We start from the raw sequence: 17,885 nt of genomic DNA, 5'->3' as shown, positions 1-17,885 counted from the left end.
AAGTTTAACATTTTGAAAGTAAAATACTGAAATAAAAGAGTGGAAGCATCTCTGTGTAAAATTGTTGTAAAGGTCTTCAGTAACACCTATGAGCTCAGGTTTGAAGTTTGGTGGAGCCAAGTCCTAACACAGTAGAAATCTACCTTAGAATTCTTGGTGAGAGAATCATAAGGGCTATGAATGCAAAATCAAAGATATGAAAGAGAAATTAGTGGTGCCTACATGTAGCCATCACCTGGAAATTATCTACTAAAAACAGAAAATAATGTTTTAAAATTTACCTTGACAGTAACTTCTCTCAAAACGCTGTAATAGACTACAAAACTTACTGCAAAGATACAGTAATTGAGACTGTGTGATACTGGTATAAAGCTTAGCCTAGAGATCAACAGAACAGAATTGAGAGTCCAGGTACAAAAGTCAATTGCACATAAATGCATGAGTTAACAATGGTCCTAAGATAATCCAATGAGGAAAGAACAGCCTTTACAACACTGGGACCAGTGGTTAGCCACATGCAAAAGAACGAAGCTGGACCCATACTTCATGCTATATGTGAAAATTAACAGAACAAAGACCTAAATGTGAGAGCTAAAATTGTAAAGCTTTCCTAAGAAAACACAGGTAAAAATCTTGGAATAAGCAATGTTTTTGTAGATACTGTTGTCATACCCAAGTTCATGTGCCCAATGCACAGTGAGGCCAAACAAACCAAAATGTCGGAGTCTGCAGCAGAGACAGGATTATTAGTTCAGGTTGGCCTGGAAGACAGGAGACCCAGAAATCTCAAATCCATTTTTCTTCCCTTTTATAGGACCATAGCTAAAAATTTACCAACTTGGTAAAATACATCCTGGGGGACTACAAGACAGAAGAGAGCTCTGATCACCTATACCTAATTATTCACTGCCCATGTTGTCAAATATCAAGCAAACAAACAAACCAATGCAATGCAAAACCATCTCTCAGGGTCGCAGTTTCCCAGACCCCGAAAGGGAAATTCCCAACCAATGCCATATCAGAAACAAGGCCAAATGACCAAGTCTGAGTGCAAAAGGGAGCGCTCCAACCAGCGCACCACCAGAGACAAAGTCAGTGCCATAGAATACCCTGGTGTTGCCGCACGTGAGCTCCATTGCTTACCAGAAACATCTATCTCAACTAGCCAATGCAAGTGCCTTGTCTCCTTTACCACAAAAATCAAAAGTGCCAGGACCAACGCCAGGTCTTTCGAGCACTAGCTGCCCATATTGCTTGGTGCCTGCAATAAACACTGCACTTTTCTTCACCACAACCTGGTGTCAGTAGATTGGCTTTACTGGGTGCAGCAGAGTGGATCCAAGTTTGGTTCATTAACAGTATCACATCAAAAGCACGAGCAACGGAAAAATAAAGAATAAAAAAAGATGAATTAAACCTTGTGGAGACCCTCTTATAGTATAAAGATTATTTTTAACTGAAAACATTTGAGCCAAAGAAGATGCAGAAAGAATTTTTTATCTAAACTTCCCTTATCTGACTAGAGTAGAGCCTCCAAAAAATACAGCTGCTGTTCACCTCTAAGGAATTTCCTATGAATTCAGCTGAGATGGGGACAGACTACATCATTCCATTAGCATCAAAAAGTCCAATAGAAACTTTCATACCTTCCCACTGCAGCCCTAAAGGCAAAACAAAAGCAAACAAACAAAACCTTTGTTTAGGTTTTGCATATAATACTTTAATCTCTGGCTATTGAAGGAGTTACTCTCTACTGAGGGCATAAATAAACCTTGATTTTTTTTTCCCCTTGCTAATCTGTCTACTGTTAGCTAACTGCACTGGACCACTGGGTCCAAGTTGGAAGAGGAAAAATTTCCCTCCCAACAACCTCAACCAAAACAAAAGCTTTCATGCTTCAAAGGACACTATCAAGAAAGTGAAAAGACAACCCACATAATAGGACAAAATATTTGCAAATCATGTATCTATAAGGGTCTAGTATTCAGAATATATAAAGAACTCTAACCAAAAAAAAGAAAAACAAGAGCCCAATTAAAAATGGGCAAATTATTTTATATAAATGGCTGATAATCCACGTGAAAAAAATGCTTAACATCAGTAGTCATTAGGAAATGCATATCAAAACCACAGTGAGAAAAAATGATGCTGTTGAGGAAGAAAATGATTTCCTCTACCTTCTTAGGTTTGTCCTTGGGGTCCTGCAAATTAAACTGACAAGACAGACTAAAGAATATTTATCTACATACATATATAAATGCAGGAGTTCACAGAAAAATGTGACTCAAGGGGGTAGTTAGAATTGGGGGCTTGTATACCATCTCAACAGGTTAGGAAGAGGGTGAGAAGGGCACTTAAGAGAAAACAAATGATTTTTGGGGAAAATAAATGAGGCCATTGGAGAATAGGTGGGAGATACGTTGGTTTTGTGAAAAATGTTTGAGTGTGATACTGACTTCTCCTCTCAGAGAGGAGAAAATTAGACTTGCTCCCAAAAAGGGGATTTATGACACTGAGTTCTTTTGGGGGTCTCTGCTTTTTGGTGATAAGGGACTTCAGGAACTTAAACGCCTTCAAGTTCAAAATCATTTTTATGCCACAGTGGCTTATTCTGGATCCCGTCAATGCAAATTACTCAACAGTCACATAGCTGGTGAGGAAGAAAAACAAAACTAGAATCCACACCTTCTGGCTGTAGTTATGAACTGAACTGTCCCCTTAACTAAGCTGAAATTATCATCTTTTCTTATTTTTAAAGCCATTGAACAATTTCTCTCAAAGATATACAAACCTTGGTCTTGCATCTTATAAGGAAAAAAAAATCAGACATGAATGTAATGGCTCTTTGGGTCTTGAAATTGTTTGAGTGTTCAATATTTTACTGTGTGTAACCTGCCAGGCATTTATCTTATTATGGTCATCTTCTGCTTTCTTTTTTTCTTTTGGAAAAATATTTGAAGAACCAAAAAAGAGAGAGAGAGGAGAAATATGTACCTTTCCATCCACAGCAGCCTGGACCTCGGTGTTTGCCGGCAGCCCTCAACTGGATTGACAAGCCCAGCTGTCGATAGGCTGCAGGGAGACAGGAGAGAGAGAATGCAATTCATCAGGACACTGGGCAAATGGGCATGTCTTAACGTTACCATTTTCCTTATGGTTGTAATAACCCCCTGCATAGCACACCTGGAATAATTTAACTAAGTTTGACCGATCAGTTGAGAAATTATTTGGAAAATATGTACTCTGTCTTTCTCTGCTGGGAGCTAGCTGGTGGATTCACAGTGAGCCAGCCAGAGAATGCCGTCTAAGGCTGATGTTGTGCTGACATGTTACTGAAAGGGATTCACTTTCATCCAAATTGTGCCCTTCACTGCCTCTGACCACAGTAGCCCAGCTCCTGACTATGCAGCAGACACGAAGGTCACAAATTGGCCGCAAAGAGGTCTATGCTATTGTTTTCAATTGAATTAACTGCCATCATGTAAAATTCATGAGTTCCTATTAAAAAGCTTCAATCCTGGATTCTCTTGAAATATCAGTATGTTTGGTCCAACTGGGCTTCCATTTTCATAGGAGAGCACTTGGCTAGAGCTGGGTGGTAGCACTCACATCCAGACAGGAGGCATGCTCTCCAGGTTACTGTGGTTGACACTACAGTCTGACATCCCATTTCTTTCATTTATGTTATTTACTTGGGCCCTGTAAATATTTGAGTTTGCTACCTCTGCAGCAGAAAGTGAAAAAGCGCCGCTTGGAATATTTGTCTTAGCCATAAGATTACTGATGAAGCCCGTATTGTGAACAACCTCTGTCTTTGACAGTGTTGGACCTACTAGCTGTTCATCAAGATTGGATTGTGGGATGGTTCCTAACTTCATTTCTCTCTCTCTCTCTCTCTCTCTCTCTCTCTCTCTGTATGTTATATATATAACTTTTAATTGAAGTATAGATTTTAAAGGTTTCAGGTGTACAGGAGTGATTCAATTATACATATATCTATTTTTTCAGATTCTTTTCCATTATAGGTTATTACAAGATATTGGATATAGTTCCCTGTGCTGTACAGTAGATCTTTGTTGTTTATCTGTTTTGTATATAGTAGTGTTTCTCTGTTAATCCCAAATCCCTAATTTATCCCTCCCCCACCCCTTCCTCCTTTGGCAACCATAAGTTTGTTTTCTATATCTGTGAGTCTGTTTCATACATAGATTCATTTGTATTATTTTTTTAGATTTCACGTAAGTGGTATCATATGACATTTATATTTCTCTGCCTGACTTACTTCACTTAGTATAATAATCTCTAGGTCCATCCATGTTGCTGTAAATAGCATTATTTCATTCTTTCTTATGTCTGAGTTAAATATATACATATACATATATATGTATATATGTATTTGTGTATATGTATATATGTATATATGTATTTTTTACTTTTCTTCTTTTTGACACTGTGAGAAACTTCCTAAACTTCTAGTTTAGGAAGTCCACATCTGAAAGGGATGTTTCAAGTAATAATCAGTCATAAACTGATTCTTTATCTCAGTCTCACAAATGGAGAATGTTTCTTGCTGTCTCCAGCCATGTGTTAATGGTTTCTCTGAGGTCACCTGTACAGATAGATCTTTTGAATTTCACTTGGACCACATGTGGTTTTAAGCTAGATGTTAATTGGAAACATTTATAGTGTCAAACGTTTGATTAATGCTCTGGGTTTTAATTGAAAGGAATGAGTATTTCTTAAATCAACTCTTCACAGTAATATGTTTTTTTAAAAAAAGTTTCCTAGAATAGATTAAACATTTGAAAACTGAGTAATAGTTTTTAAAAAACAATCTGTACTGATTTGCCATTATCCATTTTAAATAAATATTCTGGGGACAATTATAAGCCAATTGATAATCAGAAAACAACAAGTGCCAATCAACATAATACTACATTTGGCTGATGGCCATAACAATTTAGAAATGGGATGAAGGTGATTTCACTGTACTGCTGAGTCTTTGGTATAATACGAACATTCTACATGCTTCATCCCTTGGACAGCATGGTCTGAGAGAGGGAAACCCACAGCCTCCACAGCGAGACTTCCTCTGTGTGTCTGGGACCCTCTGAACTAAAACAATTAGGATGTGGTTTGGGGACTAAGCAGAGGGTAATATTCTCCAGGTGTGAGAAGTCCAATGTGGGACTCAGTTGAGTTCAGAAGAAGGTACATTTTGACTTTAATTTTTGTTCGTAAAGAACCCAAATTGGGTCTCCAGATGGTGCCCTGTAGACATAATTAAGCATGGCAATAAATCACATGCCAGTGACACGGCAATTATTCTTGGGCCTCCACCCCTCCCCGTCAGGTGCTGGGAGAGGCTCGCCCAGGCGCCCTTCAGGTGATCTGAAACAGCGCTGTGCCCTCTGCCGGGGCCTGAAAGGGGAGGCCGCCGTCCACTTGTTACCATCAGCCAGGACTGATAATAGGTGCAAGATGTAGTCTTGTGCTGCGATATCAGCCCACGCTGCTGCCCTGCACTTTGTATAGTAAAAGATACTCTAAGTGGAAAGAAAGAAAAAGTGCTACAAGGCCATGTCCACATAACTGCCACAGCTTGAGATGGAAAAACTTAAATATGCCCATTAGGTCTTTGATTTCCACATCACCTGACAACATGCTCTACGCTTTCCCCACCTCATGGAATTCACTATCTGATTGTTTTGGAAGCATCCTTCATCCCTTTGTTCATTCAGTGTATAAGTATTTCAGCGTCCTTCAAACCTGAGTAATGTATAGACTCCTTAAAACTCCCAAGAATATGTCCACAGACAGACCCAAGGACACATGGACACACTTGTGAAACACTGACTCAAGAACTTAAAATCTTATGCTGGGAAGATATCTTATAATGCAGAACAATCATTCCAAAATAGAAATAAATATCATTTTAAAATGGGTAAAAATACCTTCTAAACCATAATCCTTTAAAAAGAGAAAAGATCATAGCAGATCATTTACGTTCTTATGAAGCCTGTGCATGGTTCTGCACTTGGGTAACCTTAGTGGGATTGCATGGTTCCCCACACCACCGTGGGCTATAGAAACAGAACCGAAAGATTCTGGAAGCCTTGGAAAGGACATTTTTCAGTTACAGGGTCTACTCTGTCCAGTGTTAACTAGGACCATGTATTAGTTTTCTGTGGCTGCTTTAACAAATGACCACAAGCTTCGTGGCTTAAAAAAACACAAATTTATTATTTCACTTGGGGGGGAGGTAATTAGGTTTATTATTTTTAGAGGAGGTACTGGGGATTGAACCCAGGACCGAGTGCATGCTAAAGCATGCACTCTACCACTTGAGCTGTCCCCGTCCCCCACCACAAATTTATGATTTTATAGTTTCAGAGGTTGGAAGACTGAAATCAGTCTCACTGGGCTGAAGTCAAGACATTGACAAGGCTGGATCCTTCTGGAGGCTCTAAGGAACAGTCTGTTCCCTCACCTTTTTCAGCTTCTGGAGGCTGCCTGCATTTATTGTCTTCTGACTCCGTCCTCACATGACTCAATCTTTTGCTTCCATCATTTTCTCTCTTATTTCCCTCTGATCCCCTTTATCTCCCTTGTAAGGACCCTTATGGTTATATTGGGTCCATGGAATAAGGCATCTCAAGATCCTTAAGTCAATCCCACCTGCAAAATCAAAACCCCTTTTGCCACAGAAGGTAAAGTGCGCAGGTTGCAGGGATTAGGATGTGAACACCTCGGGTGGCATGATTCAGCCTACCACAGTCCTTCAGGACCCAAATCTCTTTCTTCAGTCCTGACCCCTCACCTCAGTGTTCATGTCATCAACCACATCCATCAACCACACTCTGACATCACTTCCTATGAAAAGTCCCAGAGCAGTTCATTTTCTCTTTCCCTAAAATCTGTTCCACAATCCAAATGTTCTTTCTCTTCTGCTTTTCAAACAATTTTGAAATTTTAGTGTTATTCAAAAACTCAATATACTTTCTTTATCCCCTCTATGCTCTCTGCTAAGAACCAACACTTTGCCTTTGAAATGCCTCCCAATGTATCCTTTCATTCATCTCAGCTACTATCAAACTCTCCCCACTCCAGCTGAGTGTCTTGTTAAGAACTGCAAGACATTTCTAGTTAGATTTTTTTTAGACCTTTGAACCAGTGTCCTTTTTATGTAAGTTGGTAGTGTCCAGAATAGAATAAAATTTAGGTCAAAACATTTCTGCATGGAAATTGATATCTGTGACAAACTCGAAATGAAATGCGTTGGCATCTTTCCAGCTGTGTAATCGCTGACTCTACAGTTTTATTTTCCTTTCAAAATGCCTTTGCTTTCTCAAGCAGACACTACAACAGACACTGCCCTCAACTTCAGCGTTCACTGCACTGGCCTGCCACCATTGTCCACTGCGACTGGGCCCAGCTACTCTTTGAAACTTGCTCCCTGTTTCTATCCAGTGTGTCAACCATGAGAGGGTGGCAGGGGTGGTCTTCACATTTCCTCTCCTCTCATTCGCTGATACAAACACTGGCGCTCATCTCCTTCCTCCTCAGCTTTTAGCAGGTAGTTTTATCTCCATTATTGAAAGAGCAACCTAGAATAATTTCTCCCAAACCAGCCTTACTCAGTGAATCTCAGATGCCACATGCTTGGAAACCAGTGATGCCCAGCCCCCAGAACCCCCAGAAACCAGCACTGGACATGAAATAATCAAAGCATGTGGTTTAGTCTTGGTTGAATGGCTTGTCTCTTCCCTAAGTTTTGAAATTCTTTGAGGACAAGGACATTGGCAACACATAGCAAATTCTATTACACACCTCATAAAGCTACACAGAAGCATTTATAAGAATTTACTCCAGTGTACATGAGGAAGCTGATCTCAGAATTTAACTCAATTCCTACCAGCCATAAGCAAACCACATCTTTGTAAGTAATGGATATCTACAAAGAGTAACTGAACTTCTTACACCTTTGAGCTTATAAAATTCACTAAGACACCCATTTTCCGGAGTTTGTTAACCTTATTTCATTATCAATCTCTTAGTCCTAGTCCTGTGAATAGCCTAAACCTTTAAAAATTAACTTTCCATCCCTCAGTTTAATCCAAAACCTTAGCTGCTGTGTAACAGGAATAGCATGCACTGCCAATACTGGATTTCTACCTATCTCACATGCAGAAACAAAACAATGCCTTCATTTAACCCTTTACCTGAGGATATAGTTTGAATTTCTGCTCATACAACTTCAGAACTTGTTCGTCACTGGAACTCTAACTGCACCATCTGTAAATTTTAATTTTGAAAAGGCAGCTTCAAATGCATTTCAGGACAGATTTCTGCTCCAAGAGTATGTAAGCGTCTGTGCTTGGGGACACAGAAGCGACACATCTGACTCAATAATTCACTGGTTGGAGATATTACGTCTTCCCCAGAGTTGGCTGAAGTGTTAGACAACAGAATTTACAGAGGCTTAAAGCTGTCCTCCTTTCCAAAATTCCTTTTATTAAACTCACTGATATTTTCTTACAGTCTTAAAGACCTTCAAAGGAGAGAACACATGGAAAGTTCTCTCTCTCCCTGTATTGCACCATCCATGGAGCCACAGAGCCCCCTGTTCCCAGGAAGGAGGAGGATGGGGGTAGAGCAAGTCTCACGTGACAGGAAAGCAGGGGCACGGGAAGGAAAAGAGCAGCAAGGCAGGGCGAGCAGAGCAGACGCAGCACCTCCTCGTGCCCCCGGGGCTGGCTCAGGAGAGGAGGTTGCAGAATTGTCCGTATAAGCGTGGGGAACCCTGGAACATCAAGACTAGTGCCCCGCTCTTCCCTGCTGGGCCCCGCAGGAGACCACATGCTTCGGGGAGGGGGGGCAATCATCAACAGTGCAGCACTGATGGCTGGGCACAATTAGAAAAAAGGACTTCAGCAGCCTCTATCGAAAGTAGCCCATGTTCTAAATATGGTGGGCAGAGAACCAGAAGTTTCTGCATCCCCAGTGATGATGCCAACATACTAAAAGCATCAGGGGACTGGTGTCCACTCGGATATGAAATGGAGACACAGAATACCAGGAATTAGCCACCAGAGGTAAAGAACCAAGACCATCAGCTGCAGCCATGGGTACCCATAAGGTACCACAAATGGTCAGTCCTCATCGACAAACTACACCATCCAGGTGCAAGGTCAGTACATGGCTCTAAGGTCCCTCCTGACATGGCCAGGAGGTCACCCAAGTGTCCCCATATGTATGCACAGAAGTAGGGGAGATAAACTGATAGATTGAGCATTTATCCCCAAAAGATCTAATAAGTATTAAAAGACTTCACAAACAACCCAATCCAAAAATGGGCAGAAGACTTAAACAAGCAGTTCTCCAAGGAAGACATACAAATGATCAAAAGGCACATGAAAAAATGCTCAATATCACTAATTATCAGAGAAATGCAAATCAAAACTACAATGAGGTATCACCTCACACCAGTCAGAATGGCCATCATTCAAAAGTCCACAAATGACAAATGCTGGAGAGGCTGTGGAGAAAGGGGAACCCTCCTACACTGCTGGTGGGAATGCAGTTTGGTGCAGCCACTGTGGAAAACAATATGAAGATCCCTCATAAGACTAGGAACAGACTTACCGGATGACCCAGGAATCCCGCTCCTGTGCTTATATCCAGAAGGAACCCTACTTCAGGATGACACCTGCACCCCAATGTTCAAAGCAGCATTATTTACAATAGCCAAGACATGGAAACAGCCTAAATGTCCATCGACAGGTGACTGGATAAAGAAGAGGTGGTATATTTATACAATGAAATACTATTCAGCCATAAAAACCGACAATATAACGCCATTTGCAGCAACATGGATGTTCCTGGAGAATGTCATTCTAAGTGAAGCAAGCCAGAAAGAGAAAGAAAAATACCATATGAGATCGCTCATCTGTGGAATCTAAAAAATAAAACAAAACAGAAATACAAAACAGAAACAGACTCACAGACATAGAATACAAATTTGTGGTTGACAAGGGGATGGGGGGTGGGAAGGGACAGACTGGGATTTCAAAAGGTAGAATAGATAAACAAGATTATACTGTATAGCACAGGGAAATATATACAAGATCTTGTGGTAGCTCACAGCGAAAAAAAAAAAGTGACAATGAATATATGTATGTTTACATACAACTGAAAAATTGTGCTCTACACTGGAATTTGATACAATGTAAAATGACTATGACTCAATAAAAAACATGTTAAAGCTGAATAAAACAAAAGACTTCAAGTCCCCAAACACTGAAGTATTAGTTGGTAAGTTAAATACCACCCTCTGCCTCCAGCCAACAGACAGCAGGATAGGCCCTCATTAGAAAATTCTATTGGTTATAGAAAACAAAAAGGCTGTCCTCTTCTTTGTATATCTGAGTAGTAGAGTTGAAATTTTTTTTACCTCTCTACATGCATGTGAGGTTTTATTTTTGGCATTATTCACACCTGGTATCAGAATGGTATCCATCATACATAAGTGTTTAGTAAACATCTGTTAAGTGACTCAGTAAATGCCATCATTGACTCCGTGGTATACTGTCATAGAGGGCAAGAAATGCCAAAGCCTCACATCCTTTCCCTTTTTCTCATTAGAAGCAGGATCTTAGAAGGAACCATAAATACATAAGAGAATTGCCTGGGATGAGTTCCTTGTCAAATCGACAGGATAGAGTCATCGCTCATAACACAGAGTCCAAAGAAATGAGTTAAAACAGCATATATAATTCTCCAAGACAGGGACTATGACCTCATTAAGAGCATTCAGTAAAAAGGGTTTCTGTCTTTTCTCTTTCCTTCCGACCACAACTGGAAAGGAAGGAGGAGGGCAGGGAAGAGAGAGGGAAGGGGAGCTGTGAGAGCTCAGACCACCCAGCCCACCCCTTCTGCATCAGCCACTGCAGCCCACAGGTTTAGCCCACCCAGGCAGGAGGGAAAAGACAGAGGTTATTAGGCATTAGATTGAAGGCTTTAAATAAACAGCACTGATTCTTCAGAACTCAAATGAGACACTTCAAAAAACCAAGAGACCCAAAAGGCATAGAATCTAGCTGAGATGTCATTAAACATCCCCAGTGCCCAGGATATAGAATGTGGTTGGGGAGGTTATTAGAAAAAATAAAACTGCTTCATGCTTGTCCCACAAAGAGTTTAGATTCCTCCATAAACTGGTTCTATGAGGCTCATGACTCCTACACCTGGGGTCACCTTAAAAATTAAACAAGGGGAAAATTCTGAGACCTGGTGCATAAGAGGCACTGAATAGATGCTACTAACGTTACTTTTCTTCTAAATGGTTTCTGACATGTTTTTAATAATCTTTATCTACTTTGAGGACATGGCCATTTACATATAAATTCAGATAGTGATTTACATTAAAAATTTAATATAAAACTATAACCAATGCATAGTGCATATGTGTCTGTCTAAGTAAAGTGAGTGGTACCCCACTGTCATCCTCCCCTCTCTCCTAGGAGACAAGTCTGCACTTCTCTATCTTGACTCGGAGACAACATTGGTCTACAGTTGCTTAAGGAAAAACCAAGGGATTTTTTTTTCGTCAATCTAATGTAAAAAAAAAAAAAGTCGAGGTATAAAATTGGTAATGAACACAGACTTTTAAGAGATAGCCAAGGGACCCAGTCACACTAATGAAGACAGTTCCCACTGGGGTTAGTAACAGGAGACAAAGCTGGTAAATAAGGAGAACTGGCAGTTGCAGGGGTAAGAACTTGATCCTCTGGGCTAGTAGGTTCTTTCTCCTTTCCTTCCTTCCTTCTCTGTGTCTCTCGCTCTCTCTTTTTTTTTTTCTTTTGTTTTCTTTAACACCAACAGGTAGGTCTTCTAGAAATCAAATCTTCCTAGGAAGTCCAATACTTACAGCAGATAAAGGCAGAACTGTTCTGGCTGAGGCAGGGATGAGGGCCCAGGGCTCACTGTGCTGAGACCCTCAGTGTCCCTACACAGAACACCTGAAATCTCCCCCAAAGGGAAAACACCACTCTGGGCAGCATCAGGCTAATGGAAGTTTTTAAACAGTATGGCAGTTAAATAAAAACTCAACATCCCCAAAACTCAGCTTGACAGCAAAGTGACAAATGATGTGGAGGGGACAGTAACAGAGCTTGGGGGGTGGCTTTGCACTCAGTCAACATGACTAAAGGACAAATAGTTTCTTAGAAGTTTCTTCCCAGTATGATGCCCCAAGAGAGTCCCATGTGAGCTTTGGAAGGTAGAAATAATGCAGCACCCATGTTTATGATCGGCCACGTCAGGTGTTCGCGGCAGCTAACTGCACGTTGCCAGGTCTCTCCCTGCGGCTTCTCTGACTCCTGGACCAGCTGTGTATTGAGCCCACAGCACGGATCTCCAGCATGTCAACATCATTGAAGTTGGCTGCTTAGAGGAGCAAGAGAAAGACGTGGGCTCCAGTCCTCCCTTCTCTCTGATGCTTCACACCATCATTCCTTCCCAGCTGCTCGCTCTATTCAGTTCAAGCTCCAGTACCAGAAACGGAAGCAGCAGATGCCACAAACTGCTTAACCAGCTTTCTCCATGTGTTGGAGTCCAAACCCCATTAACGAGCCCCTCCTTCTATTCCCGCCTAGGGCCTCTGCTCCTCTGACAGAGCCTCTGTGATGCGCTCAGGCTAACTGCTGTGGTGGGTGCCCCTGTTCACAGTGCGTTGATTTTAAAATCACAGTAGGTCTTCCAGGTGAAGTGTCTGTTTGGACACAGAGGGCTGAGACTCCAGGACACATGATCTCTTGATACTGATTTAGGTGTCTCAGGCTCCGAGATAAGGAATAGGGATGAGGGAAGAAGCCAGGGGTTTTTTGAGAGACAAAGAACAACAGGAGAAGGCTGGAAGCAGAGAGAGAGAGAAGTCAGGGTGGGACGCAGAAGAAGTAGATCAGGGATGCGGATGAAAGCAGCAGAGGTGAGTTCAAGGAGCCTTTCCTCCCAGACTCTCAAAGACTGAGAGAGGTCAAGAAATAGAACCTGCAGTGCACGGGAGAGGGAGGACACCTGGCTCTGCAAGAGCACCCCCGTGCAGGCAGGGCGCACTCGGGCACGCAGGGCCCGCACCCGTGCAGGGGCTGGGCTGGGGTTGCTCCACGCCGGCAATGGCAACTTAATTTATCTCATGTTGATTGCAGAAACCTTAGCAATTTATCAAAGCATCTCACTTTCTTGTCTGATGGTAAGAGAAATTTAAGAAAACTGACCCAAGGTGTGGATTGGTGGGGCGAGGGTGAAAGAACATAAGAATACACTGCGCTTTCAGAAAACAGCCTCCTCGTGTAGCATTTTGTGTGCCACATGTCGTAAGTTATTCCATTTAGTTATTCCATCAACAAGTACTTAAGTCAAAATTGTGCAAAACCCTGTCCAATTGGCTCTACAATTTTGACCAGAAAAGATTTACCTAGCAATCAATTAAACTCTGTGAGAATCTCATCAGTGACTGTGTTTTAGTGTCATGCCCAAGCCGCAGAGTAAAGCAAATACACATCTAGAAGGCTGTGGATAAACTACTACTGAATGGAGAAAACAAAGAATATAATTTCCTAGGTAGAGAAACTCTAACCCAAGCAAGGAAACAGCTTGTAGTGGAGAGAAGGTGATCACTCTTGTAATTTTCACAGCATCTTCTTGAACTTAACTGCCTCTTACCGCATTAATTATCCCAACAGCTCCCAGCCCTCTCTCCCCCACACACATGATGGATGTCACGTGTGACCTGTAACCGCGGGCCAGCGCCAAGTTATGCAGGACCCCCAAGCATGCGCTGTAACTCCATGCCTTTCTGTCAGGCTCAGGGAAGCATATTGGAATCCAAGTGAGACAGCTTTTTTTTTTTTAATATAGAAATAACCTCGAATCAACTCAAATATATTTTTAAAAATAAATAATCACAAATACTGGCATTAAAACACCATTATTAGCAACACATCGAACAGCTGATTAAGGCAGCATTATTTTGCAACTCCTGAGCTGAGAACTGATGGTTTACGAAAAAGAAAACCACCCTTTTTTTAAGATTTTAGAAGACCACCTATATTGTCAACATAGAAGGCACAAGGTGTCCCACAAACCAAAGGAATCCTGTGTCTTGGACAGCTTCTAGCTGCTTTAGTAATTAGCCCTCCAAAACCATACCCACAGCCACTCTCTGGCATCTTCATGAGACCTCCAAAGCACCTGGATTTAGAGGCTGAAGATACTGTTTGTTCTGGAAAAACCAAGTCTTGGGTGATGGGACAATCTAGGACAAATGAAGCTGTAAAAAAGCAAACTTTCTCACTGGCATCTGTTCTCCTCCAATTCTCAATAAAAATGTCCATTAAAACGCGAAATAACACCAATGCAAAGAGAACAGATGTGGAGAGCAGAGGTTAGGCAAGTTCACACCTGTGGGTCATCTCACGCCAGGTTCTCCTCCCACGTGCGGGGAAATCAGACTCTTAGGAGTTAAAGATCAAAAGGACTTAACAGTTCATTTTACCCAGCCCCAGACGCCAGTGCAGGAGTGCCCTGGGTCTCACTTTGGAGGGTCTGGTTTTGTGAGTCTACGGTGAGGACAGCTTTCTCTGAGATCACACTGCTTGGGCAGCAGGAAATTCTGATCTCCCAAGGAAATAGAGCTGGGCACTGTACACACAGGGAGAGTTTTTAGATGTACAAAGCCCTTTATTATCAAGGGGTTCAAAGGACTTTTTCCATGTATACTGTTAAGGGAAAAAATCCCATTTAAGCAAAAACTGACCGCAAAACTGTCTGCTTTCTCAGCCGGTGACAATTTGTCTTTAGGGGAAATGGTTCTTTTGCTTCAGCCTATTTTGGGGAAAACTTATGGAGAAGAAAATGAAAACCGTTGGGCACAGCATGGATGAGCTGGTATGAGACCAAAAGCATAGATGTCTGTATAGACAGACACACACACACATACATACACAGGCACCCACCTTCACACATAGAATACCTGAATTGCTCCTAATGAAATAAGAGGAATTTTTGGCTTCCCTGGGAACCTGGAGAGAGAAGGACTTCAGGGATCTGAGAAAAGATGAGAGGGAAATGTAAGAAGTATCTACAGCAGTGGTTCTCAAACTTTGCTGAATCACCCCAAGAGATTCTTGTTTAATTTGGTCTAGGGTAAGGCCTGGGCATTGGGATCCTTAACAAATTGTTAGGAGATCCTAATCCATAGTCAAGACAGAACCACTGGTATACAAAGACCGCAGCAGAAGGCTCCACAGAGGGACACAACCAGTAAGGCTGTCCCTGTTTTGGGAAGTAGCCAATACATTTATAAAGCTGTCATGTCTGGCATGAAATTGGAAATTGTTTTCTTCTCTGTCATCAAATTTCACGTCCCACCCTCTAAACATCATTAAAACTCTCCCACGTCCACTCACATAGTAGCACTATGTGAGCGGGGTTCTGCAGGAGGGAGAAGAGATGTACCCTTTAGTGGAGGGCAGAGCAGCTCAGAAGTGAGACCTCAGCAGTAGGAGCTGTGACTGAGGCAGGGCAACTGGGAATTCAGAGGGGCAGGGACTCGGGAAGTGAATCTGACAACAGGAAACGCTCCACCCCCATCTGCCTAACTCTAGAGATTTAGGGGAGAGCACTGACATATACCAAGCCATATATATTCAAATGTCTAACATTTAAAAGATGACAAGAGAAAGCTGATGCTTGAGAATATGCAGACAACAAACATTTGGGTTACCCAGGCTACCGGGGAAGGGTGGACTGGGTGATCACAGTAGAGGAAAAGCAATCATAACAAAGGATTCACGCTGCAGGGAGTCCCTGGCCAAGGAAAGATGAGAGGTTGAGCATTCTCAACCTCAAGTCTGAATCCCTCTCCTCAGATCTGGAACACCATGACCTGTGGTCATGTTCCATCATTGCCAAGGATGTCAAAACTGACCCCCGGCTAAACAAAGCTAGTCAGCAATACAACCAGACGTGGCCTTGTGGAGATTCAAGACGGGACAAACAAGGATGTTTGCGTTCCAAAGTAGATAATTTATTAATGACCCCATGTGAATTCAAACTGTATGACCTTGATTAGACATTTTGTGTGTTTGTTTTTAAGTGAAAGAACCTAACTTTGAGAAGAGCAGGCAGGGAGAGGGAGAAGAAAAAGAGGTGAAGAATTTGGATAGCCTTCAAGTGATACAGCTGACTGTTGGCAATATGTCACCAACAGCCCTGTCCTGGGATTTTGATTAAAAATGGGTTAACTTTTTTCTCTAGATGAGTCTTTAGGCAGAACCAACTCTGGTTTCTGAGGTCGTAATTTTCTTTGATTTTTTTCCCCTCCTTCCTGTCCTATGCATATATATTTTTTGAGCTCTGTTCTGTGAAATTCACAGAAGCCAACTTTAAAATTTCAGGATATTATGTTTCAAAGTTTCTTCCCTGCAATCACTGAAAACTCTGTCTACAAAGAGCTATGAAGTCAGGTACTGCATCTCTGACTGCACCAGATGTACTAAATGTGGAAACATCCAACTCAACTTGTGGCACGCGGAAGACACTCCACAAACATTTATTTAAACCATCTACAAGTAAACATCCCAAATTAATTAAACAGTATTTTGTGCCTCTTCCCAGCTTTCATTTTGATTTTTATATTCATGTTCTCTGTATATTTTATTAATTTCATGTATCTTTTTTTGGCCAAACTTTTATTCCAGAAGGAAAAAAAATTACCAATGTACTGCAAATCATGTTAATGATTAAAATATATGCAGAAAAAATACTTTCTTCCCCAAAATAAGCATGCACATTTCAGTGTAATAATCGTTAATGCAGTATATCCACTTGAGATAAAAAAATGGGAAAATTTTATTTTTCCAATAACTAATCCCAACTATACTCTATCAAAACCCCCTTTCTATAAAAAAAAAAAACCATCACAATTTGGTAGCTTTTTGTTTGATAAGACAGCCATATTTGAGTTCTGAAAATTCAATCTTATTCATTTCAAACTTATGATTACCAGGAGGGGAAAATGGCAGGGGGTGGGGTGGAGGGATAAAGTAGGAGCTCAGGATTAGCAGGCAGAAACTATTACACATAAAACAGATAAACAACAAGGCCCTACTGTATAGTACAGGGAACTATATTCAATACCTTGTAATAGCCTATAATAAAAAAGAATATGAAAATAAATATATCTGAATCACTATGCTGCATACCAGCAATTAACACAACATTGTAAACCAACTATACTTCAATAAAAAAAAAAAGAGAGGAAAAAATCTCTAATTTTATGGTTGATTTGAAGGTCTGCTTCCCTCCCCATGCCCCAACCCTGGCAGCGCTTGTGCCTCTAGGGAAGTGCCAGCATATTAACTGGGAAAGTGGGAGTACTTAGCCGTTTAATCTCAACTCGGTTTTCATCTTTGGGGAAAAACAAATAGTTGCTTAGCCCACCATACCACCCTGCTAAATATCTTTAAGTCCTAAGTCTCCTGTTTTGTAGACTAAATGTGCACAAGTTAGTAGATGGGGTGTGGGTGTTTTGTTGAAATTACTAGATTATTTTCCTAAAATGCCAAACCAGTTCACTGTCCCCAAGACAATGTTTGAGAATACCATTCTCTTCTGTCTTGGCCTTTAGTAGATGTTTATAATTTTCGCTTTTAAACCAGTTATTTTGATAATGCATAGATAAACTTTACATTAAAAAATATTCACGTTTTCTTCTTTGGATCTAATTTAGGAGACTGAAAAAACTCGAAGACATTGAATCCATGGACATGAGTCATTGAACAAACATTTAGTAAGATGTATGTGTCTTGATTTATACAGTG

At 41.2% G+C, this 17,885-nt stretch overlaps 1 protein-coding gene across 5 annotated transcripts in view; it reads right to left on the bottom strand.

The window, feature by feature from the left end:
* Window positions 1–15,106, bottom strand: part of LOC107034498 (uncharacterized) — a 212,351-nt gene extending 197,245 nt beyond the window's left edge. For all 5 annotated transcript variants that reach the window (XM_072938405.1, XM_072938407.1, XM_072938404.1 and 2 more), the window contains exons 1-2: window positions 15,018–15,106; window positions 2,995–3,072 (exon numbers count right to left, since the gene is read on the bottom strand). The gene's annotated coding sequence lies outside the window, so the exon portion shown is untranslated. The remainder of the gene's footprint in view (window positions 1–2,994; window positions 3,073–15,017) is intronic.
* Between the last annotated feature and the right edge of the window lie 2,779 nt (window positions 15,107–17,885).

This window comes from Vicugna pacos, chromosome 16 (genome assembly GCF_048564905.1).
Source record: "Vicugna pacos chromosome 16, VicPac4, whole genome shotgun sequence".
NCBI classification, from domain to species: Eukaryota; Metazoa; Chordata; class Mammalia; order Artiodactyla; family Camelidae; genus Vicugna; species Vicugna pacos.
The sequence above is the reverse complement of the archived record's forward strand: the minus strand, read 5'-3'. Positions and strand labels throughout refer to the sequence as shown.